General features: G+C 38.1%; 2 pseudogenes; both read left to right on the plus strand.

The window, feature by feature from the left end:
• The first annotated feature begins 6,951 nt into the window (after nucleotides 1-6,951).
• On the plus strand, nucleotides 6,952-22,389 carry LOC149240505 (FACT complex subunit SPT16-like; annotated as a pseudogene).
• LOC149240506 (FACT complex subunit SPT16-like) lies at nucleotides 22,388-23,424 on the plus strand (annotated as a pseudogene).
• The last annotated feature ends 2,544 nt before the right edge of the window (nucleotides 23,425-25,968 follow it).

Raw genomic sequence — 25,968 nt, forward strand, 5'->3', positions numbered from 1 at the left:
TTCATGGAGATGAACATCAGGATGGGGATTAACCGCAAGCCATAGTTATCACCCACTATCTACAATAGCCTACAAAGTTCCGTAGAGTTTAAAGCGAACTTTCATCACATCTACCTCAGGGCACGCAAGGACCCTGCAAAGTGTTGAAAATAGCAACAAGAAATTCTAAAAATAACATTTCTAAAGATAACATTTTAGGATATTCCAATTTTAATTTGTCCTTGAATTAAAATTGAAAATTAAAATTCGAATTTAGTCTCACCGGCTGTTTGAAAAATAATTAATTAATTCATCTTGAATTAATTAGTTGGAGAAATTCAAACATGAAGTCTTTGTGAAGTCATGCAACAGTTATCCCTTTGATTGATGAAGTTATCCCTTAATTAAGGAGATAAGGATGAGTTGTATTTGAGTTGTAATTAGTTAGCTTAGTTAACTGAGTTAAGTCCAGTTAGATTAGTTCCAAACAATTTGTGGAACTGATTGTGAGTTCAGTCAGTTAATACATGCATGCATGCAACTAGTGTTCTCCAGATAACTGAATATTCTCTCATAAATAACTCATGCATGTCAGTTCAGACAAAGATCCAATTGAGATTAAAGGTAAGGACAATGTACTACCAGTTTCTAGGATTTTCCTATGAGAAAATCTCTTGCATGCAGAAGGAATTCATTCCTTGAGGATTCTGGAGTTTCTACAGTAGGTGAGAGTAGTGTGTGTGATCAGTGTCACACTAGGTAACAGCTAGAGCACCCAGGAAAACTACGCAAGGAAATAGGAGGCTTGGAGGACAGAGGGAAAGGCATATATGTTGTCTATTCTGTCTATGAGCAACAGTGAGGGATTGTACTGAGAGCTGGATAGCTTGAGAGCTAAAGGTTTGTGTAATCTTGAGATATTTCCATTTGTATGATAATATAGATAGTAGAGTTTTTAGCTAAGGCTTTCCCCAGAGTATTCTTCTATGCTTCATGTGTGATTGATTCTTCTTCTCTGTTATATGTGTTCTATTTGATCTTGCTCATATCAATTAAGCTTCCGCAAGTTTGATTGTAGAAGTAGATTAAGTATTTTGCTTTAGTACATCACATAATCAGTTTAATCTACAATGAGAATTTCTACATGGTATCGGAGCATAGGTGATCAGAGTTGTGAACAGCATACTAAGAAGGGAAAAGTTTGAAGTTTGAAGTTCTTGATTGTAGGTGCAAAATCGATTTCTTCTCACACCTCAAAATTCATCAATGGTGTTCAATGGCTTGAGACTTGAGTATGCCCTATATGGCAGCTCGAATTACATAGCATGGAAGGATAACATGGAAGCAGTATTGGAAGACAATGGTTTGAAGGATTTCATTGATCAAGAAATCCCCAAGCCAACAGCAGGTAATGCCCAAGAATTGGCTGAATGGAAGAAGTGTGTGGCGAAAGCAAGGAGGATTCTTCTAAAGGGAGTTCGAGACCATATTGTCTTGAGTCTCCATGGGAAGGAGACTTCGTTTTCAATGTGGAAGACATTGAAGGACCTATATCAGAACAACAATGACCAAAGGAAGTTGGCGCTCAAGGACAAACTTCAGAAAATCAAGTGTGAAAAGGGTGACACAATTTCTACATATCTGAACAAGCTCACCACCTGCAGAGATGAGCTTGGTAGTGTAGGAATAACGACAACCGATAAGGATATGGTGATCCTTTCTCTCCTCGGTCTTCCAAAGAGCTAGAATAGCTACCAGGACTCAATGAATGGAAGAGAGAAACTGTTAGATTGGGAACGACTGTGGTCGGATCTGATGCAGGAGGAAATCAAGAGAAGCACCAGAGATGGTTCTTCATCTAAGCATTATGATGAAGAAAATCTAGCCTTAGCCAGTAAGGCAAGGAAAGGGAAAGGGAAGGCTTCCCATTCCAAATTGAGTTCTTCCCATGGAGGGAATAAGATTGACAAATCTAAAGTAAGATGCTTTAATTGTCATGAGGTGGGCTATTATGAAACTAATTTTCCATTGAATAAATCCAAGAAGGGATCCTCCAAAGGATCAGAAGGTGAGGTACTGGCCTCTTAGTTCGAATTGGATTTTATCCTCATCGCATGCATGGTTTCATCGATGGTGGGTTGTGTTTGGTACCTGGACAGTGGAGCCTCATTCCACATGACCGGCGATAAGAGTTTATTCAGTACCTTGGAGGAGAAAGACCTCAAGATGCACATAGAGATGGGCAATGATGGAAAGTACCATGTTTCAGGTGAAGGTACAGTTGTGTTTTAGAGGGAGCATGGAGCTCCTCTCACCCTGACTGATGTAAAGTATGTGCCTAGACTGAAGAAGAACTTGGTATTGGTTGCAACGTTGGAAGACAAAGGCTATGATGTAGTCTTCGGTAAAGGAAAGGCATTCCTGAGACACGTAGCCATGGGTCAGACCAAGAGGATTGGGATTCAAGTGAAGAATCTCTACAAGCTGGAGGTAGATGACTATGATGCATTGAGTTCCAAAGCAGAATTTGTGCAAAGCCAAGACATTGGCAAGTTATGGCATAGGCGGTTGGGCCACTTGCATCATGGGGTCTTGAAGATAATGCAGCAGATTTCTACTGGACTTCCCAGAGGTAAACTTAAGCAAGTAGACACATGCAAAAGTTGTACCTTGGGGAAGTATGCCAAGTCTTCCTTTCATGATCGAGACAGTCGAGCTGAAGCAATCTTGGAGCGAGTTCATACAGATGTGTGTGGACCATTCTTGACATCCTCTACCACGAAACAAAGGTATTATGTGATTTTCATTGATGATTTTTCTCATAAATTCTAGATCTATTTCATGCAAAAGAAGGATCAAACATTCTCAAAGTTTTGTGAGTTCAAAGTTTTGGTTGAGAAAGAATCATGAAAGAAGATCAGGGCCTTAATAAGCGACAATGGCGGAGAGTATGCCTCTCAAGAGTTTAAGGACTTCTGTGTTGTAGAAGGAATTAAACAGGATTTGACGACACCTCATAACCCATAGCAGAATGGGGTGGCTGAGAGGAAGAATAGAACGATTGTGGGAGCAGCTCGGGCGATGCTGCATGACCAAGGTCTACCACTTCATTTTTGGGCTGAGGCATGCAACACAACAGTCTATTTGCATAATAGAAGCCTGCATCGCATACTTGGGATGAAGACACTAGAGGAAGCTTTCCCCGGGAAGAGACTAGATGTGGGTCACTTCAGGATCTTTGGCTCATCGATATATTGCCATGTGACCAAGGATGCCCAGAAGAAACTTGAGCCGACAACAGAGTTGGGGATACTTGTGGGATACACTGATACACCCCACAACTATTGGGTATATTTTCCTACCAGTCGGAGGACAATGGTTTGTAGAGATCTTAAGTTTGATGAGCAGAAGGCCATGTGAGTTTCCCTTGAGAGGGAGCTCCAACTACAAGTTGTGGAGGAACTTTTGGTTCCTAAGGAGGAGGAGCCTCAGACTGATGCGGAGCAACCGCATGCAGAGGTTCCAGGAGTGGAGACATCCACTCAAGCAGAGTCTTCCAGAGATGGGCGAAAGCGCACGAGAGAAGTTGACAGACTATTATCGGATGCGAGAGAGAATGTGGGAGAACCATCTTCTCAGCGCAGACAGAGGAGGTTACCTAATAGGTACACTGGATACATGGCCCTTGTTAGGGAATGTGTTGAGACTGAACCATCTTCCTTTGAGGAAGCAGTGCAACAACTAATATGGGTTGATGCTATGGTGGAGGAGTATGGATGTGGTTCCAAGACTGGAGAACAAGTCAATTGTGAGTTCCTGTTGGCTTTACAAGGTAAAACAAGCTGCTGATGGTAGTGTGGAGAAACATAAGGTAAGGTTTGTTTCCCGTGGTTTCTCATAGGTCAAGGGGATCAACTATGATGAAGCTTTTTCTCCTGTAGCAAGGTACTCATCTATCAGATCAATGTTGGCACTATCAGCACAGATGGGTTGGAAGATCCATCAGATGGATGTGAAGATTTCATTCCTCAATGGCAAGATTGACGAAGAGGTGTAGATAGAGAAGTCGGAAGGATTTGAGACCTTCGATCGTGAGTTGCATGTGTGCCAACTCAAGAGAGATTTGTACAGGCTGAAGCAAGCACCTCATGCTTGGTACACCAGGATCGACAACTACTTCACTGGGTTGGGCTTCACAAAGAGTGAAGCGGATGCAAACTTTTACCACATCATGGTGGAAGGTAAGCAGTTGATCATTGTTCTTTATGTTGATGATCTAATATTGACAGGTGATGATTAGTTGATCATGTCTTGCAAGGAGGACCTTGCAAGAGAGTTTGAGATGAAAGACATGGGTCTCATGCACTACTTTCTAGTCATGGAAGTCTGGCAGAAGGATGGGGAAGTGTTTGTGTCCCAAGGAAAGTATGCCAATGAGATACTCAGGAGATTCCACATGGAGAAGTCCAAGCCCATGCAGACTCCTCTAGCAGGTAACTGGAGGAAGGAAGATGTTACTTCAAGAGAAGTAGTAGAAGCTACTGTGTATCGACAACTTGTGGGTTCACTAATGTACTTAGTGAACACACATCTAGATTTGTGCTATACGGTGAACTAGCTAAGTCATGCTATGGTTCAGCCTACCACGTTGTTTTGGAAGGCAACTAAGCATGTTTTGAGATACCTCAGAGGCACATCTCAATATGGATTATGGTATAGAAAATTAGGGGGAGTGAAGCTACAGGGCTTCACATATGCAGATTGGGCAAGGAGTCCATCAGATAGGAAGAGCACATCAGGAGGAATTTTCAACCTTGGTTCAGCTGCAGTTTCTTGGTACAGTAGGAAACAGAGGTCAGTTGCACTCAGCTCAGCAGAGGCTGAATACATGGCTACAAGTCAGCAGCATGTGAGGTCATTTTGATGTGGAAAATTCTAGTTGGTTTGTTTGATCAGAGGATGGATCCAATGTGATCTATTGTGATAATTAGAGTTGTATGAAAATCTTTGAGAATCCAGTATTTCATTACAAGTCCAAGCACATCGACATTCGGTATCATCATCTCAAATACTTTGTGGCGAGGAAGATCATGTTGTTGCAGTATATTTCGACCGAGGAGCAAGATGCTGACATTTTGACTAAGGCATTGTCAAATTGTAAATTCGAGTTCCATAGAGACAGGATCAGGGTGGCAGATAATCCCTTTCTTGTTGAGAGGGAGTGTTGAAAATAGAAACAAGAAATGCTAAAAATAACATTACTAAAGATAGCATTTCAAGATATTCCAATTTTAATTTGTTCTTGAATTAAAATTGAGAATTAAAATTCGAATTTAGTCTCACTAGCTGTTTGAAAAATAATTAATTAATTCATCTTGAGTTAATTAGTTGGAGAAATTCAAACATGAAGTCTTTGTAAAGTCATGCAATAGTTATCCCTTTGATTGAGGAAGTTATCCCTTAATTAAGGAGATAGGATGAGTTGTATTTGAGTTGTAATTAGTTAGCTCTGTTAACTTAGTTAAGTCCAATTAGATTAGTTCCAAACAGTTTGTGGAAATGATTGTGAGTTCAATCAGTTAATGCATGCATGCATGCAACTAGTGTTCTCCAGATAACTGAATATTCTCTCATCAATAACTCATGCATGAGGATTGCACAGTTTCTACAACAGGTGAGAGCAGTGTGTGTGATCAGTGCCACACTAGGTAATAGCTGGAGCACCCAGGAAAACTACGCAAGGAAGTAGGAGGCTTGGAGGAAAGAGGAAAAGGCATATGTGTTGTCTATTATGTCTATGAGTAGCAGTGAGGGATTGTACTGAGAGATGGATAGCTTGAGAGCTAAAGCTTTGTGTAATCTTGAGATATTTCCACTTGTATGATAATATAGATAGCAGGGTTTTTAACTGAGGCTTTCCCAGAGTATTATTCTATGTTTCATGTGTGATTGATTCTTCTTCTCTATTATATGTGTTCTGTTTGATCTTGCCAAATCGATTAAACTTCCTTAAGTTTTATTGTAGAAGTAGATTAAGTATTTTGCTTTAGTACATTAAATAATGAGTTTAATCTACAATGAGAATTTCTACACAAAGAAGTGGAACGAACTACCATATATGGCCACAAATGATGTGATTTTCGACGTACTTGAGACGTGGCTGCCAGAATGGCGCGCTCCAGACATCTCTGCGATAGAAGCAGAGAAGTCCGTTGCGCAGAAAAAGAAGGAGGAGGAAAAACTGCGCATGGCACAGTTGGCGGAAAAGAGAAGAAAAGAGGCAGCATCAACAAAGGCGCAGGAGGCACGGGACGCTATGTAGACAACAACATACAACAAAAGGCCATAGAAAAAGCATAGAAGGCAGTAGAAAAGGAGCACAAGGGCCTGAAGTCGCCTTCCCTTGAGCAGGAGCAAGAGATGGAAACAAAGATAGAGGAGGGCGACGTGGACCCACAGACAACGTCGACACAATTGAAGCACCAGCGCCCGAGAGAGCAGGTGGGGTCACGCAAGAAGGTAAAAGCGTCTAAGATGTCTATCGACCTGATCACCCTTACCGAGGGGGATTTGCACGATATAGGAGAGACGGTGCGCAACGTCACCATAGAGGCCCTCTAGAACTTTGCGGAGGAGAATCAGATTGTGTTGGGGGCCCTTCGAGCACAGATTCAAGAGTTGCAGGTGCGCACTCCTCAGGCTGGTACTCTCTCGACCAACCTTGCAGTAGGAACAACCGCAGCTGAGGAAATGCTGCGCACTCGTACGACCAACACAATAGTGCTACCAGAGTGGGCACTGGTTATAGAAAATGAGGTCGAAAAGCCTACGATCAGTGCATTGAAAGGAATAGGGATCAACATGGATGCGCTCCCTCAAGAGACACTCTATGTTCTGCAGGATGGGATCACTACAGAACTGCAGGCTAGGGAGAGCCGGGCGCTGTAGGTGTTGAGTGAACAAAGGATCAACATGGAGCAGTTGAGCTTGCAGCATGACAAGGTCATGTCTCAGAATAGGCAGATGGTACAGGTAATTGAAGAATCCTGCCAGATGGTCCCTGAGCTGTCCATCCGAGCAGAAGCACTAGCAGAGACGCACATCCAGAGGTTAGCAGCAGGGGTGTGTAAGAAGAAATGGCCAAGGTTCAGCTGGAGCTGAACCTCCAGATAGCAGAGCTGCGGTTGAAGGTGCAACCTTCAACTCCTCCAAAGGTAAGGAAACAATGCATCAGCACCATCACAACGAGCATCGAAGAGATCAGCAGTGCAGTGAAGAACTACACCAAAATGTTGGAAGAATCGTTTGAGGTTCTCACCCTTCGAGTAAGACCTCAGTCTGTGCTCCATGGGCTGTTTCCGAAAGGGCCAGTAGCATAGGGATTTGTTTGGCTAATTAACTCCGAAACTGGGTCAGGCCCCATCAAGCCAACATGAATCTTGGGTAATTGGCCATTATAGTCATGTCTTTTATCTTATTATGAATCTGGAGTGATTTTAAGCCTTACTGGTGCCCCCTTTATCTTCTTTTTGAATCACACAGTGCCACTAATAGCCCTTGTTTAGGCTTTGGCCTTCATCTTCAGAAAAATAGTGTTCGATTTGTTGCCACTTGCCTTAAGAAAGTCTTCAAATCTCTATTGTTTTCCTTATGTCCCTTCTTTTTAACACATATGTAGAAATATGATGATCCATGCATCTAGAGGTGGCAAAGGGGTGCACACAAATTGGAAGTTGGATATTCCATAGGCTAGATTTCCATTCTTAAATGCCACATGCATCTCGTATTCCAGAAGTCTGAGGTTGGCTAGGAGTCATTCCCTTTGTAGTGGCCCGGGTTTCATTCGAGATTGGATGCCTTTTTTCCTATGACTTCCACATCCGGGATCTAGGGAATTCAGGTGGGACGAGGTCATGAACATGTGTGATGGCCTGAATAGATCTGGGTTGGATTTTCCCTCAACAAGGATTAGATCTAGCTATACGGGGCTGATGAGGTGATACAATACTGATAGGTCAGTTAAGTTGCAGATCATATATAATAGCAAATATCGAAATCCATAGAGTGGGGAAGGGTTAGTGGACCCCACTTTATGTTGACATGGAAATGCCAAAAGACCCAACACATAGATGTTATATCGTAGATGGTGGACCATATGTCGGTTTAGCCTTACACTCATGTGGATTTAGGGATTTGATGGTGGAGAGGGTCAACAATACATTGAAAGGCCCATATGGGCGTTGGCCAGATTAACTTCGTAGCTCGTTGCGATCTAATGATCTAGCCATCCGAGGGTGTGGAGTAGTAACACAAGGTTGAAAGGCTAGATGAGCATTGGTTGGTTGTAACAATGAGGGAATGAACTTCGCCATGGTGGCAAGACTTAATGGCCCCATGCTAATTTGGCATGGCAGTTCCATAGAGGCCTAATAAGGACCACGTGGAAATCCATTGATGACATGACCCTCTACTACGTTATCATGGCAGTTCCATGTGGGCTAGGCAGGGAGAATGTGGATGTCACATGGTAGTTTAATGTTGACATGGCTTGATGTAGTTGGTTAAACTTCTAATGGGTGTAGCTTTCAATTCAAGAGTTGGATTGAGGTAAAAATTATATCACCAGAAATCTCTCGATGAATTGAACACGATGGTGGTATCTATTTTGAGATTTGAAGACTTTGAGAAAAATGGGTTTTTGTAACCCCATCTCCATAACAGACCTTGGAGGTCAGGTTAAAGCAAACAAGTAACACCTCCTCCAACTTGACATAGAACAAGTAGGTGAGAGGGAGTGTTACAAACCTCTAGGTCTTTGTTCTCCTACTGGATTTGGGTGGTCATCTTGGCTAAAGGAGGGAAACTTATGTGCAAGTGCCTATACCGATGGCATCTTCCACATTGAAAAGGAATGTGCACATAATCTAAGATTACTTCTAAAGGGTGTCATGATAATATATGTTAATTGATTCTGGTAAAGGTTCAACTATACTCATATAAGCACATATTCTAGCATAATAGATGTACCTCACTTAGTTGGTGGCTTTAGATATTTTGACAAAATTGCCTAAAACATTACCAATGGCCTCTAGGGTCTCTTCCTCCTACAAATCCCTTGGCAACAAGTACATCTGCATCTAGATTGGAGTAGCTTTAAAGTCTTCCTTATCTATGATAATTTCATCACTCCAAAATTTCAATACAAGTGAACTGAAAAAATAAGGATTGTTTTCAAAGATGCACAATTTGTCTTCCAAACTTGCAAAAATGTTTGTGAGAAACTCTTAACATCTAATTCTGGTTTGATGTGGCCTTTGGCTTCCATTTACGTTGAATCCACCCCGTAAAAACTCTTATCGAAGTTCAAATCCCTAAAAATTTCGATATTAAAAACATTATCTTTTATGTATTGTATATATTCCCAACTTTATTTGATTTGACTTCAAATTTGGGCAGGCTTATACGACCTTTAAAATGCATGTTTAACGAAATGCATTTCTCCCTAGGATTTGAGTGCTTTCAAATAATTATTTATTAATTTAGACAGATTCATTCCCTTCTGGTATGATTTTACATGCACGAGTACGAAAGATTCATACACTTTTGATTATGATTTTACATGCACAAGTACGAAGATTTTCCAAAGCATAAAGGAGAATAAGGAACACTAACGTCATCGTCCAGTCAAATGGAAGTCACAATATTCTTTCAAAATAAAGAGCAAGTGCCAGATTACCAACTCGTTCTCTTATTCTCTTGCAATTTTTACGTTAATTATAACATGCAAATTTAAGCCCATGATACCTCAACAGAAGAGAAGAACAGACGAAACTGGAAAAAAGAAGTGACCATGGCAATCCCAACAACCCAGGGAGGGAACCGAAATCCTGTGGAAAAAACACTCCTGCGACAATGGGGATGCCCAATATATTGTAACCAAAAACCCACACGTAATTGAGAGTGATTCTAAAATTCCTGGATAAATATATGGTTGTAATAACATTCTACAAGTTGCTCCTCACTTGCACATTGTCACTGTTCTTGAAGCTATCAATGCCTCTCTCAGTTTTTAAGTTGATGCGTTGAAATACTACTTTTAGTCTAGTATGGAAGATATCTTGAACAGATTAATGTCTCTCTCAGCTTTTAAGTTGTTGTATTGAGAGGTTATTTTCAGTCTAGTATGGAAAATATGTTGTAATGTTTTATTATATTCTGTTATGTTATGTACATCAATTTGATAAATAAAATTAAAGATGACTTGATTTTTTTAGTGCAAAGTTCGATAAAATATTTAATCCTCATCCACACTTATAGATCCTAAGTCAAGATAAATCTAAAGTAATTTTTTTCAGAGGGAAAATCAACATATGGCCGAAGCCTGCAGATACAATTTACATATGAGCAGAATTTTTGGCCGAAGCCAGCAGATGAGCAAAATACGGCAATAGCCGTCACGAATACACCATAGCTCAGGGCCTCAACCACTGCCGCAGTAATCGATCCCTGGGGGGAGCGAAAGCCATCCGCCCCAGCCATCATGTCATGCACGTCACGTGCAAATCTAAAGTAATTTATCCCATCCAACATCACAACTATCAACTGGCCCTTCTTCATGCATGTTTTATATCGTAACTAGTAAATATTAATGTGGTTAATATAGCGGAAGACTTTATAAATATAACAAAAAAACTATTGCAACACTAAGAATGTCCTACAATGCACAAATTTACTTAATTAACCATGTATAAAAAGGTTATGGGTCAACTTTAAATTGGAATAATCTCAATTCTCTAGGAACAAATCTAATTTAACTTGAAAAAAAAATGAAATAATTTGCTAAATAAAATTTGTTTATACATTAATTTCCCATCTAATTAGAATATGAATTTATTAGAATTGGAATATTCTCAAATCCCTAAGAAATTGGTGGGCAGAGAGGCACATGGCATGAATCTAATTTTTTAAATTTATTAAAAGTCAATGCAACCTAAGCATTCATAGCATATTCCCTTGAGAATCAATCTAAGCCGTCAATTAAAAAAATAAAAAATAAAAAATAAAATCCTCATCCACCTTAAGTTGAAATAAGAAGCTTTCTGCAATTACACTAACATTAGAGAATCTTTGATTTTATGCGGAGAAGACTATAGAGTATTGGGTAATCCATTACTTTGATGTTGATTGGCCATAATTTTGCTTCCAAAAAAGAGAAAAATCTAATATAATTTTGAGAAAATATAGCTGAATTTTTTAGAAATCTAATTAAGGAAAAGTTCTTGATAGCGCTGAATCTATTTCCACTATCAAAATAACTAGTAAAACCCTCTCAACCAAAAAATGATTGTCTTATTAAACAATCTCGATGCTAATATAATAAAAATTATCATTAAAAGTGATATTTTATTTTATATTGACCAACCACTTTACTCCATCGTGATAGTGGTCCGTGGAGTTCTCCTACTCTGTAGCGCTCCACTTCCACTTCCAATTACACGTGAAAAAGTAGTTACGTGACGTTTACGTTTTTGACTTTATTCTCTGAAAAGGTGCATGTGGGTGTTAGGTGTGTGGTGAGTCAAACATCAATGAGTTAAAAGATGATTGGTTTATTTTTATTTTTATTTTTGATAGTGTTGAATTTATTTTTATTTAAAAAATGTTTAAATATTTATTTTTTAATTTTTTTTTTTTTTATATATTTTTACAAAAATTTTATGGGTTATTTTATTGCTTGATAGACAACTCTTTATCTTTTAATCTTATTTCTCGAATACCAAATTACTTTTATTTACTGAATTTGAATAAAATAAAACAACCTCAAATTAATCATTAACTTAAAGTATTGTGTGCAATATTTCCAGTTTCTCTCTTTCCTATTATTTTTGTTTACTAATATCATACCATTTTCATCTACCTTTAAACAAGCTAAAAAATTTGCAACTCCATTAATATTTATGCTAAAAATTACAATATATTATAAATTTCATAAATATTGAGAATAATGCATAGAATTTGGTAAAGAAAGAAATTATTTTAACGTCCACGAGGCTAAAGATAGTCTACGGGACAGATTGCTTCTTCATGTGCTTGATGTATTAGGCCCTTTTTTTGTGAAGTTTTACAATAAATGCTTCCAGCTTCTCGACAAACCCCTCACTAAATAGATTATCCCAAGAGCTCACTGCTAGCATATCTGCATAACTTTCCCTGTTGTCTTTGAAGGCCTCACATTCTAAAATGAAATGTTTTTCTGTTTTCACTTTTCCCGAAGAACAAAAAATGCATACCCTTTCCTCCCACACTTCCTTTGGCCTTTTCCAGTGCTCTGTTTCACAATGGAGTTGATGAGAATTAGTCCTTAACTGAGCAATAAGAATTTTGGCTCTCCAAAAGATATTGGCCTCTATGTATGCTTTTGGTTGATGATTATGAGTGGGATTATGATGATAATTGTGTGTAATATTTCAAGTTTTTCTCTTTCTTATTATTTTTGTTTACTAATATCATACCATTCTCATCCACATTTAAACAATCTAAAAAATTTGCAACTCCATTAATATTTATACTAAAAATTACAATATATTATAAATTTCATAAATATTGAGAATAATGCATAGAATTTGGGATTAAACCAATGTGGCAAAGTTTTCCTAATAAACAACTTACTTTACTTCACCCAGAAAATGGTAAATGTGCATATTAGTTTAAAATGTTATTCAATCAACCCTTTCTTTTGGTAAAGATGATAGAGACTGAGTTTGAATAACTTAGTTTCTTTTGGTGAAGATGAGAGAGACTTAACTGTTGAAAAAATTATTCAATCATCCCTTAGTTTCTTCTGGTAAAAATTAACAGACTTGTGTCGCCAATTCGTTGCTTTGGAAATTGAAAAAGGTGTTGTGTATTAATCGTGGCACAGAGTATCTATTCATCAATAAATTGAATAAGATTATTCTTCTCCTATTCATTAATAAATTGAATAAGATTATTCTTCTTCAAAATGCTCCTGGTCTCATCAATCATCATGTACTTGCCATTTATTTTCGTTTAAGAGTACATATCACTTTTCCCAAGTACATAATCTCACATAACATTATTAATTTAAGTTTTTTTAATACAATTTTTACATTATTAATTCAAGTTTTTTTAATACAATTTTTTTAATAATATTTTAAATTTTTGTTATTTAAAATATATTTTTTAATAAATAAATAAATTTAATATTATAAAAAAATTATTTAAATTATACCAGTTATATCATTGAAAATTACAATTTCACGCAATCTAATGTTTAAAACATTTGAACGAAATCTAATTTCAGAACATTTGAATTATACCAATCTTTTTGGAAAAAATGCCCAAAATAACATAACATAGTTAGAATAAGTTTCTAAAACCCAAATTGAGCCAGAACATAACCTACTTTATGGTGCTTTTTTGGGCAGATTATTTTATAGATTTGTTAAAAATTAGAAAAAAATATAATTTTGTATTATTAAGTTTATACAATTTGAGTGCTTTATAAGTTTTGTATTGAATTTATTTTAGTAATTAAAAAATGTAATTTAAATAACATAAAGATATTGGATAAACTAATGTTTTGTGACATTTTTGTATTTTTATATTTGGTGATGTGACTGTTGGTTAAAATTTGCAAATTTTGGTTTAACTGCAATAGTCAATAATTCTCAACAAGTGACATCAGAAACGAGTTCGATACACACCCATTATGAAAAAAAAATTTAAACATTAAATAAACCAACACATTAGTTTTAATTTAATAACAATCGTAATTCCCAATAAATATCACAATCTCTCAAAAATAAAAATAATTTAAATATTTTTCCATTAAAAAACACACTTATACTGTAAGTATTATATCTTAGCAAATGGCTTTAACTATGCTTCCATTATCACACGTTACCATAATGATTTTCAATTCCATGGAACCCAAAATACTCACAACATCCTTTGCTTTTTCTTTTGGCATCACTGCATCTGATATGACAATAGTAGTCCTGCTCTGCCTTCTTGTTCTATAACTTATTTGTCACATCCCGTGGAAGACAAATTGCTGACCCTACCATCTGGTTGTTTCCCAGCACTATGCTTGTTGACCACGGCTCTTATGCTTTGGCCTGTTGCACTTTGAAAATCTTGCGCTTTATAAAAGTTGGATTTATTTGACTTTGTTTAGTTTCTTAATTTTCTAGCATGCTCAATGATTACCTTCGCTAGAGGATTTTTTCTTTTAAATGTACAAGCAAACAATTTTTGAATTATATTTGTCTGAATTTTTTAATTGAATATTATTTTTATGTGTGTTAATATTATTTAGAGTTGATTTTTGTTGTATTTAATAATAATGCTATATTAAAGTAATTTGAGTATTATTGGTAAATTAAAAGGAGTAATATGGTAATGATGATTGCTATAGCGTTATTTAAAATTATAATGGTTTATAACTAAGAATAATTAAGAAAAACATAGATAGAAAGTATTATTTAGAATTCATCACATAACTTTCTACTTGTAATATTTGATATATACTATAAATATTTGATTGCTTGTAATTACAAATGTAAAGCATTTTAGATGAATGGTTTAAAGATGAAAATTGTAATATAAATATTAGTGATCAGGGTAATTAAAATAGAGTGAATGGAGATAAAATTGATTTTATTGAAGAAAGAGACACTAATATAATTAAGAATGACAATAATATAGATTAATCAATGATAACTTTGCTTATCATGATGTATTTCTTATTGATAAGGCTCAAAGACATATGCTCTATAATATTTTATTCTTAGTTAATTGAATGTATGGTTTATTAAGCATACATCTTATACTAATCCTAAAATTATGCAAAATAGTTATTCATATATAAAGTTAAGTTTGATACCACTATGAAATACTTCACCATATACATACTAAGAAGTATTGACATTATAAGAAGTCTTGAAATTATGAAAATTGTAAGAATGATCAAATAATTGATGCGTGTCTCAATAATTATACCATATATTATGGACAACATGCAACAAATTTGGAAAGCTTTGAATGTGGAATTAGTAGATATTGAAATCACCATGTAATAAATAACGTGTCTCTCAAGGTTCTTCACCACATTTCCATAATTCCTTGTTTTGAAATAGCATAGTTATGGATTACCATGTATAGAAAAGAAGTGAAAATGGTGTTGTGTTTTTCTATAGATGGTCATATATTTAGGGACATCTAAAGAACCTCATATTTTAAAGAACCTCGTAATATTAAGTTTTTATTAGCATCTATTGGTGTCAATTCATTTAGAGAGCTCATGGTTATTAATTAGTGTGGCCTATTTTTCTATAAACAATAATACTCCTTCTTGCTAGATGTTAATAAAGAGAGAGGACACAATGTTGGCAACGGTTTTTCTAGGCATTTTTTTACAATACTATTTTCAACATACTTAATTTCATTTGTCTTGTTTGTTACATAATTTATTATATGTATAAGGTAATTACGTTGTAAAACTTTACTTTGGGAAGAACTCCCCTCACGTGCCACCTTGTACCATCCTGTGTCATTGATTTGGTGTTAGACGATAAAACTATTATCTCTCGTTCAAGGTGTTTTCTCTTGGAGAAAATTCCTTCGAGCTCCACTCTAGTTCATCAGATCGTGTCTTAGATGATGGAATTATTATTCACTGTTGGATCATGGTTACAGGTGTTGGGTAGAGGTAAGTTGGGAGGTTTCTTAAATGGTTTGATGGTTTCAGAGCTATGACTGACACACTAAGTGGAAGCATTCAATATTTTGGCAGTTTTTTCTTGCGTTTATATGGTTAGAACTTGTTGCACTTGGTTAGAATTGGAAACTCAAAATATTAAAAGGATTTATGGTTTGAAGTATTACCTATTACAATGTCCTCTACTATGTTTTAATTTGTTTTTTGCCGAATTTTAGGCCTTTGAAAGTTTCTTCCCTTCTCCAGCTTTTTGTTCGTGCCTTTCTTCAAAGCATTACACAGTCTAGGGATAATTTCCATGTATGTCTATTTCATTATTAAGTTGTTTGAAATACGGGTTTAGAAACTAAGTTAGCTTTCAATATGATTAATGTGCTTAGGTCAGGAAATCATGTGAGCACTACTTATAAGGTCGTAGTGGAAGTTTTTCAGAGAGATGGACTAGAGTTTCTTTCCCATTTGACAAATTATGCAAGAACAGGGATTAGGATCGAGTTTTGGGAGTCTGGATTGAGCTTGAATGTGAAGAATGACAAATTCCTTAGAGTTAGAATGCTGTTCAATATTGCATTTGGGATTTAGAATTTACAATTGCAAAATGGTAATCCTAAAACTCGGAATTATTCTTTGTCAATTGTTGATACTATTGTAGTTAGGGATAAAGGTCCTGAAATTGTGACTACTACTAGCTCTAAGGTTTATACCCATGTTGCATATTCATTTAATGATGAGGAAGAGGAAGATAAACCACAACCTTGTAGAAAATCTGTGATAGGTTAACCCGATAATGCAATATAAATCAAAGCAGAATATTATAACCTACTTCTACTATCAATTTCTGGAAGCTTAAAGATCAAGCTGAATAATATAACCAGAAGAAGAAGAATCAATGGCACAATACACATGAAAATACTTTGGGGAAATCCTCAGATAAAAACCCCGCACTATTGTATTATCATACATGGTGGAAATACATAGGAATTATACAAATCCTTAGCTCTCACAGCTAGCCAACTCTCAGTACAATCCTCACAGATGCTCATAGGAAATCTTGGCTTCTCTCCAGCCTTCCTCTCTGCCCTCCAAGCTCCTATTTCCTTGCACTGTTCCTTGTGGATGATTAGCCTATTACCAAGTGGAAAACCAATCCTTTAAAACTGTGCAATCCTCAAGGATAAATCCTTAACTGCATGCATGAGTTTTCTCCATGAGAAAACACATGCAACTGATAGTACACTGTCCTTGAACATTAATCTCAACTGGGTCTTTCTCAGAATAGACATGCATGAGTTTCTGATGAGGGAATCTTCAGTTAACTGGAGTAGCACTAGTTGAGTGCATTAATGCATCAACTGACTATTAACTCACTATTAGTTCCTCAAATAGTTTGGAACTAATTTAACTGGACTTAACTCAGTAAACTGAGTAAAATAATTACAACTCAAATATAACTCAATCTTATCTCCTTAATTTAAGGGATAACTCTTACATGACTTCAGAAAGACTTCTAACTTGAATTTCTCCAACTAATTAATTTAAGATAAATTAATTAATTATTTCCAAGTAGTTGTTAAGACTAAATTCGATTTTAATTCACAATTTAATTCAAGGACAAATTAAATTGGAATACTCTTGTTGCCATATTTCAACACTCCCTCTCAACAAGAAAGGGATTATCTACCACCCCGATCTTGTCTCTATGGAACTCGAATTTACACTTTGACAATGCCTTTGTTAAAATGTCAGCATCTTGCTCCTCTATCGAAATATATTGCAGCAACATGATCCTCCTCGCTACACAGTCTCTGAGATGATGATACCGGATGTCAATGTGCTTGGACCTATCATGAAATACTAGATTCTCAAAGATTTTGATACAACTTTGATTATCACAATAGATCACAGTTGGATCCATCCTCTGATCAAACAAACCAACTAGGATTTTCCGCATCCAGATGGCCTCACATGCTACCTGACTTGCAACCATGTATTCTGCCTCTGCCGAGCTGAGTGCAACCGACCTCTGTTTCCTGCTGTACTAAGAAACTGTCGTTGAACCAAGGTTGAAAATCCCTCATGATGTGCTCTTCCGATCTGATGGACTCCCTGTCCAATCTGCATTAGTGAAGCCCTGTAGCTTCACTCGCTTTGTCTGTCTCTACCATAATCCATACTGAGATGTGCCTCTGAGGTATCTCAATACATGCTTTGTCGCCTTCCAAAACATCTTGGTAGGTTGAACCATCGCTTGACTCAACTGGTTCACCGTATAGCACAAATCTGGTCGTGTGTTCACTAAGTACATCAGTGAACCACAAGCTACCTGTACATAGTAGCCTCTACCACTTTTATTGAAGTAGCAACCTCCTTCCTCCAATTACCTACTAGAGGAGTTTGCATGGGCTTGCACTCCTCCATGTGGAATTTTTTGAGTATCTCGTTACCATACTTGCTCACTCTTTGTGAAGCCCAACCAAATGAAGTAGTTGTCTATCCTGGTGTACCAAGCACGAGGTGCTTGCTTCAACCCGTACAACGCTCTCTTGAGTCGGCACACATGCGACTCACGATCGAAGGTCTCAAAACCTTCTGACTACTCTATGTACACCTCTTCCTCAATCTAGCCATTGAGGAATGTATTCTTCACATCCATCTGATGGGTCTTCCAACCCATCTGTGCTGATAGTGCCAACATAGATCTAATAGATGAGTACCTTGCGACAGGAGCAAAAGTCTCATCATAGTCAATCCCCTCGACCTTTGAAAAGCCACGGGAAACAAATCTTGCCTTATGCTTCTCCACACTACCATCAACAACTTGCTTTACCTTGTAAAGCCAACGGGAACTCACAACTGACTTGTTCTCGATCTCGGAACCACGTCGCAAACACTGTTACGAACTATGGAGTCATACTCCTCCACCATAGCATCAACCAAAATCCATTGCTACATTGCTTCCTCAAAGGAAGATGGCCCAGTCTCAACAAATCCCCAACATGGGCCATGTATCTAGTGTACCTCTCAGGTGACCTCCTCTGTCTGCATTGAGAAGATGGTGCTCCCACATTCTCTCTCGCATCCTCCAACAATCTGTCAGCTTCTCTTGTGCGCTTTTGTCCATCTCTGGAAGACTCTGCTTGAGTGGACGTCTGCACTCTTGAAACCTCTGCATGCGGCTGCTCCGCATCAGTCTGAGGCTCTTCCTCCTTAGGAACCAATAGTTCCTCCACAGCCTGTAGTTGGAGCTCCCTCTCAAGGGAAACTCGCATGGCCGTTTGCTCATCAAACTTGAGATCTCTGTGAACCACTATCCTCCAACTGGTAGGCAAGTACACCCGATAGTTGTGAGGTGTGTCAGTGTACCCCACAAGTATCCTCAACTCTATTGTCAGCTCAAGCTTCTTCCATGCATCCTTTGTCACATGGAAATATACTGATGAGCTAAATATCCTGAAGTGACCAACATCTAGTCCCTTATCGGAGAAACCTTCCTCTGGTGTCTTCATCCCAAGTATGCGATGCGGGCTTCTATTCTACAAATAGATTGTTGTGTTGCATGCCTTAGCCCACAAGTGAAGTGGCAGGCCTTGGTCATGCAACATTTCTCGTGCTGCCCCTACAATAGTTATGTTCTTCCTCTCAACCACCCCATTCTGCTGTGGGTTATGAGGTGCCATCAACTCTCGTTTAATTCCTTCCGCTGCACAGAAGTCCTTAAACTCTTTAGAGACATATTCTCCACCGTTGTCGCTTCTCAAGGCCTTGATCTTCTTCCCTGACTCTTTCTCGACCAAAGCTTTGAACTCACAAAACTTTGTGAAGGTTTGGTCCATTTTCTGCATGAAATAAATCCAGCATTTACGAGAATAGTCATCAATGAAAATCACATAATACCTTTGCTTCACTGTGGATTCCATCAAGAATGGTCCACACAAATCAGTATGAATTCGCTCTAAGGTAGCCTCTGCTCGACTTTCCCAATCATGAAAGGAAGACTTGGTGTACTTTCCCAAGGTACAACCTTTGCATGTGTCAACTTGCTCAGGTTTACCTTTTGGAAGTGCTATAGATATCTGTTGCATTATCTTCAAAGCCCCATGATGCAAATGGCCCAATTGCCTGTGCCATAAATTGCCAATGTCTTGGCTTTGCACTAATTCTGCTTTCATACTCAATGTTGCACAATCATCTACCTCTAGTTTATAGAGATTCTTCACCTGAATCCCTATCCTCTTGGTCTGACCCATGGCTATGTGTCTTAGGAACGCGTTTCCTTTACTGAAGACAACATCATAGACTTTGTCCTCCAACATCATGACTAATACCAAGTTCTTGTTCAATCCAGGAACATACATCACATATGTCAAGGTGAGATGAGCTCCATGCTCCTTCTAAAAAGAAATCGTGCCGACTCCTGAAACACTATACCTTCTGTTGTCACTCATATTTATGTGCATCTTGAGGTCTATCTCGTCCAAGGCACTGAATAAATTTTTATCACCGGTCATGTGGAATGAGGCTCCACTGTCAAGATACCAGACATAATCCATCATAGATGACACCATGCATGCGATGAGGGTAAAGTCCATTTCGAACTGAGAGGCTAATGCTTCACCTTCCGATCCTTCCAAGGATCCCTTCTTGGACTTCTTCGATGGGAAATTAGTCACATAATGTCCCATCTTGTGACAATTAAAGCATCTTACTTTAGACATGTCACCCTTCTTCCCTCCATGAGAAGAATTCGATTTGAAATGGGAAGCCTTCCCCTTCCATTTCCTTGCCTTACTTGCTAAGGCCAGATCTTCTTCATCATAATTCTTGGATGAAGAACCATCTTGTGTGCTCCTCCTGATCTCCTCCTGCATAAGATCCAACCACATTCATTCCCAATCCGACAGTTTCTCCCTTCCATTCACAGAGTCCTGGTAGCTATTCCAAATCTTTGGAAGGCCAAGGAGATTGAGGCTCACAATATTATCATCGGAAGTAGTTATTCCCACATTTCCAAGCTCATCTCTGCAAGTAGTGAGCTTGTTCATATATGTGGAAATAGTATCGCCCTTCTCCATCTTGATTCTTCGAAGCTTATCCTTGAGAGCCAATTTCCTCTGGTCGCTACTATTCTGGTAGAGGTCCTTCAATGTCTTCCACATTGAAAATGGAGTATCCTTCCCATGGAGACTCGAGACAATATGGTCTCGAACTCCCTCAAGGATGATCCATCTCACCTTCGCCACACACTTCTTCCACTCAGCCAACTCTTGTGCATTAGTTGAAGCTGGCTTTGGGATTTCTTGATCAATGAATTCCTTCAAGCCATTGTCTTCTAATACAACGTCCATTCTATCTTTCCATGCTATGTAATTCAAGCTACCTTCCAAGGCATACTCGAGTCTCAAGCCATAGAACGCCATTGGCCAACCTTGAAGTATGATATGAATTCGATTTACACCTACAACCCCGAACTTCAAACATCGAAGTATCTTCTCAATATACTATTCACAGCTTTGATACCATGTAGAAAATCTGTGATAGGTTAACCTGATAATGCAATATAAATCAAAGCAGAATACTATAACCTACTTCTACTATCAATTTGCGGAAGCTTAAAGATCGAGCTGAACAATATAACCAGAAGAAGAAGAATCAATGGCATAATACACATGAAAATACTTTGAGGAAATCCTCAGATAAAAACCCCACACTATTGTATTATCAAACATGGTGGAATTACATAGGAATTATATAAATCCTTAGCTCTCATAGCTAGCCAGCTCTTAGTACGATCCTCATAGATGCTCACAGGAAATCTTGGCTTCTCTCCAGCTTTCCTCTTTGCCATCCAAGCTCCTATTTCCTTGCGTTGTTCCTTGTGGATGATTAGCATATTACCAAGTGGAAAACCAATCCTTCAAAACTCCACAATCCTCAAGGATAAATCCTTGATTGCATGCATGAGTTTTCTTGATGAGAAAACACATGCAACTAATATTTCATTGTCCATGAACATTAATATCAACTGGGTCTTTCTCATAATAGACATGAATGAGTTTCTGATGAGGGAATCTTCAGTTAACTGGAGTAGCACTAGTTGAGTGCATTAATGCATCAACTGACTGTTAACTCACTATTAGTTCCTCAAACAGTTTGGAACTAATTTAACTGGACTTAACTCAGTAAACTAAGTTAACTAATTACAACTCAAATATAACTCAATCTTATCTCCTTAATTTAAGGGATAACTCTTGCATGACTTCAGAAAGACTTCTAACTTGAATTTCTCCAACTAATTAATTTAAAATAAATAAATTAATTATTTCCAAGTAGTTGTTAAGACTAAATTCAATTTTAATTCACAATTTAATTCAAGGACAAATTAAATTGGAATATTCTTGTTACCATATTTCAACAAAATCGAGGTTGAGGCCAATGAAGTAGAATTGGTCATCTTGAGAACTACATTGAGGTATGATAACTAGGAGATGACGAAAGAGGACCAACGATGATAGAACCAGGCGAAATTTGCATGACAAAATAATGAGGAGACTGCAACGAGAATGGCTACATGGGGTATTGGTTTAGGGGATGGGCATAGTTCTTCTAAGCCATCTAGTGAGATGATTATCATATTTCTGGATTTGGCCTGCATTCAGGGTGAGAGGTAGATAGATGACTGGAACCCTAGAGAGTCATTGAAATGGATTTATTTATTCCATGATGAGAGCATAGGAGAGAGTTGATGTCATGTATCAAAACATCAAGCATGCATTCTTTTAGCTAGCAGAAAAATAGATGATTACTTTGCTGCATTTTCACCTACACAGTCATATGGTAGGCACAAAAAAAACCAAGGATGTCCTTTCTTTTTTGAGGTGATCAATGTGGTTCAAACTTTAGGAGGTGAAAGGAGCTCAATGTATGATCCAAATGAAATCGATGAAGAACAACAAGAGAGGGATATAAAGAAAAAAATCAATGCAAAGTTTAAGGCTTTTGTGAAGAGAGTGTCAGAGTTGTGGGAGTAGTCTCATCTCAAAGATATTGAATTATACTTCGATATACCATTTAGAGAGCTAGGTTTCCATGGAGTTCCTCATAAGTCCTCTTCCTTTATTGTTCCTACAGTTAATTATTTGGTGGAGTTAATAGAAACTCCTTTCTAGTGATCATCATAAGTGAGATTGAGATTGTTAATCTAGAGAGTAGGGCTTGGGAAAAAGGCCTTTGATATGGCTATTACTTTCAAGGACTTCAAGCGGGAAGTACTTCAAATTGGTTTTATTCCTTCAACTTCACTTGATGGTATCAAGGAATGGTTAAATTCTATGGACATCAAATATTATGAAAGTGGGATGAATTTGAACTAGCGACCAATTTTGAAGACTATTATAGATGACGCAAATAATTTTATTGAAGACGGTGGTTGAGAATTCTTAAATATGGAAGCTAGTGATTTTGATTCAGAGGGTTCGAAGGAATTTGATCAAGGATACGAGCCCTAATATGTGGAAGAGAAATTAGAATTAGATGAGGAGGAATCAGGAAATGAGTCCCTTGTGGAGTTTGAAGAAGATGATGAAGAAGAAGAAGATTCTGAAGAGGAGGAAGGAAAAAACTCAGATGCACTGGAAGCAAAAGCTAGAAATGCAAACAAGGAAAAAGGTGATGAATCAGATAGCGAGGAGGAAAGGCGACAATGAAAGTAAAAAGTTGTAGGGAAGTCTCGAGTACCTGATGTTAGAGATTCAAGAGGACATGTCAAGAGGCCAAAAATCTAATGAGCCTGAGTTTCTATTTATCTTGAGCACTTTGGTTTTAATCAGGTCCTTTAATGTTCTTACTTGTATATGCAAACAAGGCATGCACTTTAACTTGTTCAATGTTCTTACGTAGTCAATTTAAGTTGTCTTATGTGATAATTAAAAATTATGAACACTACATACAAGAGCGTATTCTAAGAGCACTTCAAATATTTTGACTCTGGGCAATAGTTCCATTTTTCTTTCTTTTATAAGGAATTTGAGGTGATTTTTAGTGTTTCACTTGTACATGTAGAGTATATTGGTAGTAGACAATGTCTAATATTCTCACCTCTGGATATGTTTGTTTGACTCATGGATTGATCCAAAATGGATCTTGGATAGACTTCTAAGTCTAAAGTGTTCCTCACAGAGGAAAATGAAAGTCCAAGGATGCTCCTGGAAATAGTCCCATTGCGTAGATATTTTCATTTTGAATCTACTACAACTTGAATGGGCTAAAATGGACTTCAGATGATGAAGTTATTGCAAAAAGAAGTTTGCCTTTGTTCCTTTGACAAGGAGGCAAATTCTTCCAAAAATGGGCTAATGGCCTTATATAGGAAAATCACATCGGAAGGGTTAAGCGGAGGAGTTAAGGTAAGGGCGGAAGGAACCCCCGACTGCGACTTCCAACTTATCGTATCAGAGGTAAGCCTCCACTCGATATCGGGACCCCAGGCATAGCGATATGCAACTGGGAAATATGCAATATTCGATGGAGTGATTGTGATATCGACGTCGGCGTATGCCATGGTATAATGGAAGAACCCTTGGGCCATAGTGAATGCGATATGCCGATGCGATATGTCAAGATGTGATATCGACCATTGGATCGGGTGCGCAGATCAACGGTCTAGATTCAATCGACGGTCGGGAGATCGGTGATCCCTGATACAAAGGCAGTTTCGATGCGATATCGACCGTCCGATCAAGGAGCAGATCAACGATCAGGATTTGATCAGCGATCGGTGATCGGCGATCCTCGATGCCAGGGCCAATGCGATTGCGATTGCGATAAGCGATAAAGTGTGGACCCGATGGGATTTAAAGACCCAATTGCATAAAATTTGAAATCCGGTTTTTCGGGATTTCTGTGTATTCCCGTGTATTTAGGTTTTTAGACCTCCCACCTATGCGATTGCGATATGCCGATGAAAGGAAAACCCAATAGGGTTTATAGGGTCGATTTCATAATGTTTGAAGTCCAAATTTCGTGCCCTATAGTGTATTTCTGGTAAATCTCTTTGTATTGGAATTTCGTTCCATTTTCAGGTTTTCACCTAGAAGAAGGCCCCGATTCCTTTGTAACTGCCCTTGATCATTGTGCCACGCTACAAGCGGGCGTTTTATAGACAATGATGTGTTTGTAACGCAAAGAGAGAGCCGCAGAGCCACAGAGCTAGATGGCTAATCGAAGAGACAAGGAGCAAAAGAAGCCGCAAAGGAATGATTACACGTAGAGAAACAGTTGGGGAAGCTGCAGAGTCGAAAGAATGCCTCAAAGAGGCCAGAGAGCTCAATTGAAGAGGTAGCTGGAAGCGCAAATAGCTGAGGGAGTTTTTGGAGTAGCTTGGAGTTCGAGCAAAAAACCAAAGAGATGAAAGTTGCTGAAAAGGGTTGCTGGAAGGTTGTCGAAGAGTCGCTTAGGGGTCAAGTGAATTACAGAGGCACGTAGAGGCTGAGAGGGAGCTCGGAGAAGCTAGAGCCGAAGAGCCACAGCCAAAGCTAGAGCCGAAGAGCCACAACCAGAGCCAGAGCCAGAGCTAGAGCCGAGAGCCTGAGCGAGAGCCTGAGCTAGAAAGCTTGAGAGCTTCAGAGCCAGGGATAAGATGGCGTTCTAAGCCCATTGTCTTCTGTGTAAACTAGTGGAGTTGAGCATGGAACTTGTAAAAGAACTTATGTCGTAATCCGAGAGAGCCTAGTCGATTTGACTAAAGCTCAAGGTGATGTAGCCGAAGAGTTTTGGGTGAACTCCATATTATATTGTTGTCTTATGTGTTTGTTAATTGTTGCATTGTTCCACTGTTATATGTTTTATATCAGTTTAAGCAGATCAACTTACAGCACATAAACAATTTTAAAACAAACATAAGCATGCACCTATTTTCAAGCATTATTAATTCCGCAATTGGTTAATCACTAGATCTTGGGAATATTTAAGCTTTGGAAGTGGGAGAGGTTCTGTAAGCTGAAAAGAACCCATTAGTGACCCATTTTCAGATTAGGTGGTATCAGAGCCTGAGATTGATTAACCCCACCTTCAGGAAGGTGATATCAAAGCTAGTTATACTAGAGAAAGTGGTATCATATCAGAATGCTTGATTGACAGAGCAAATATTACTTTTCGGAAAGGTGTTTAAACAATCAGAGGTTGATTGTATGCTTGTTTGTAGACTGACTATTGTTTGAGTTTGCAGAGGTGAAGGGAAAGATATTGATAGC

This window comes from Pinus tabuliformis, chromosome 8, assembly GCF_031772625.1.
Source record: "Pinus tabuliformis cultivar Carrire ecotype Pingquan chromosome 8, CPIR1, whole genome shotgun sequence".
Lineage (NCBI taxonomy): Eukaryota > Viridiplantae > Streptophyta > Pinopsida > Pinales > Pinaceae > Pinus > Pinus tabuliformis.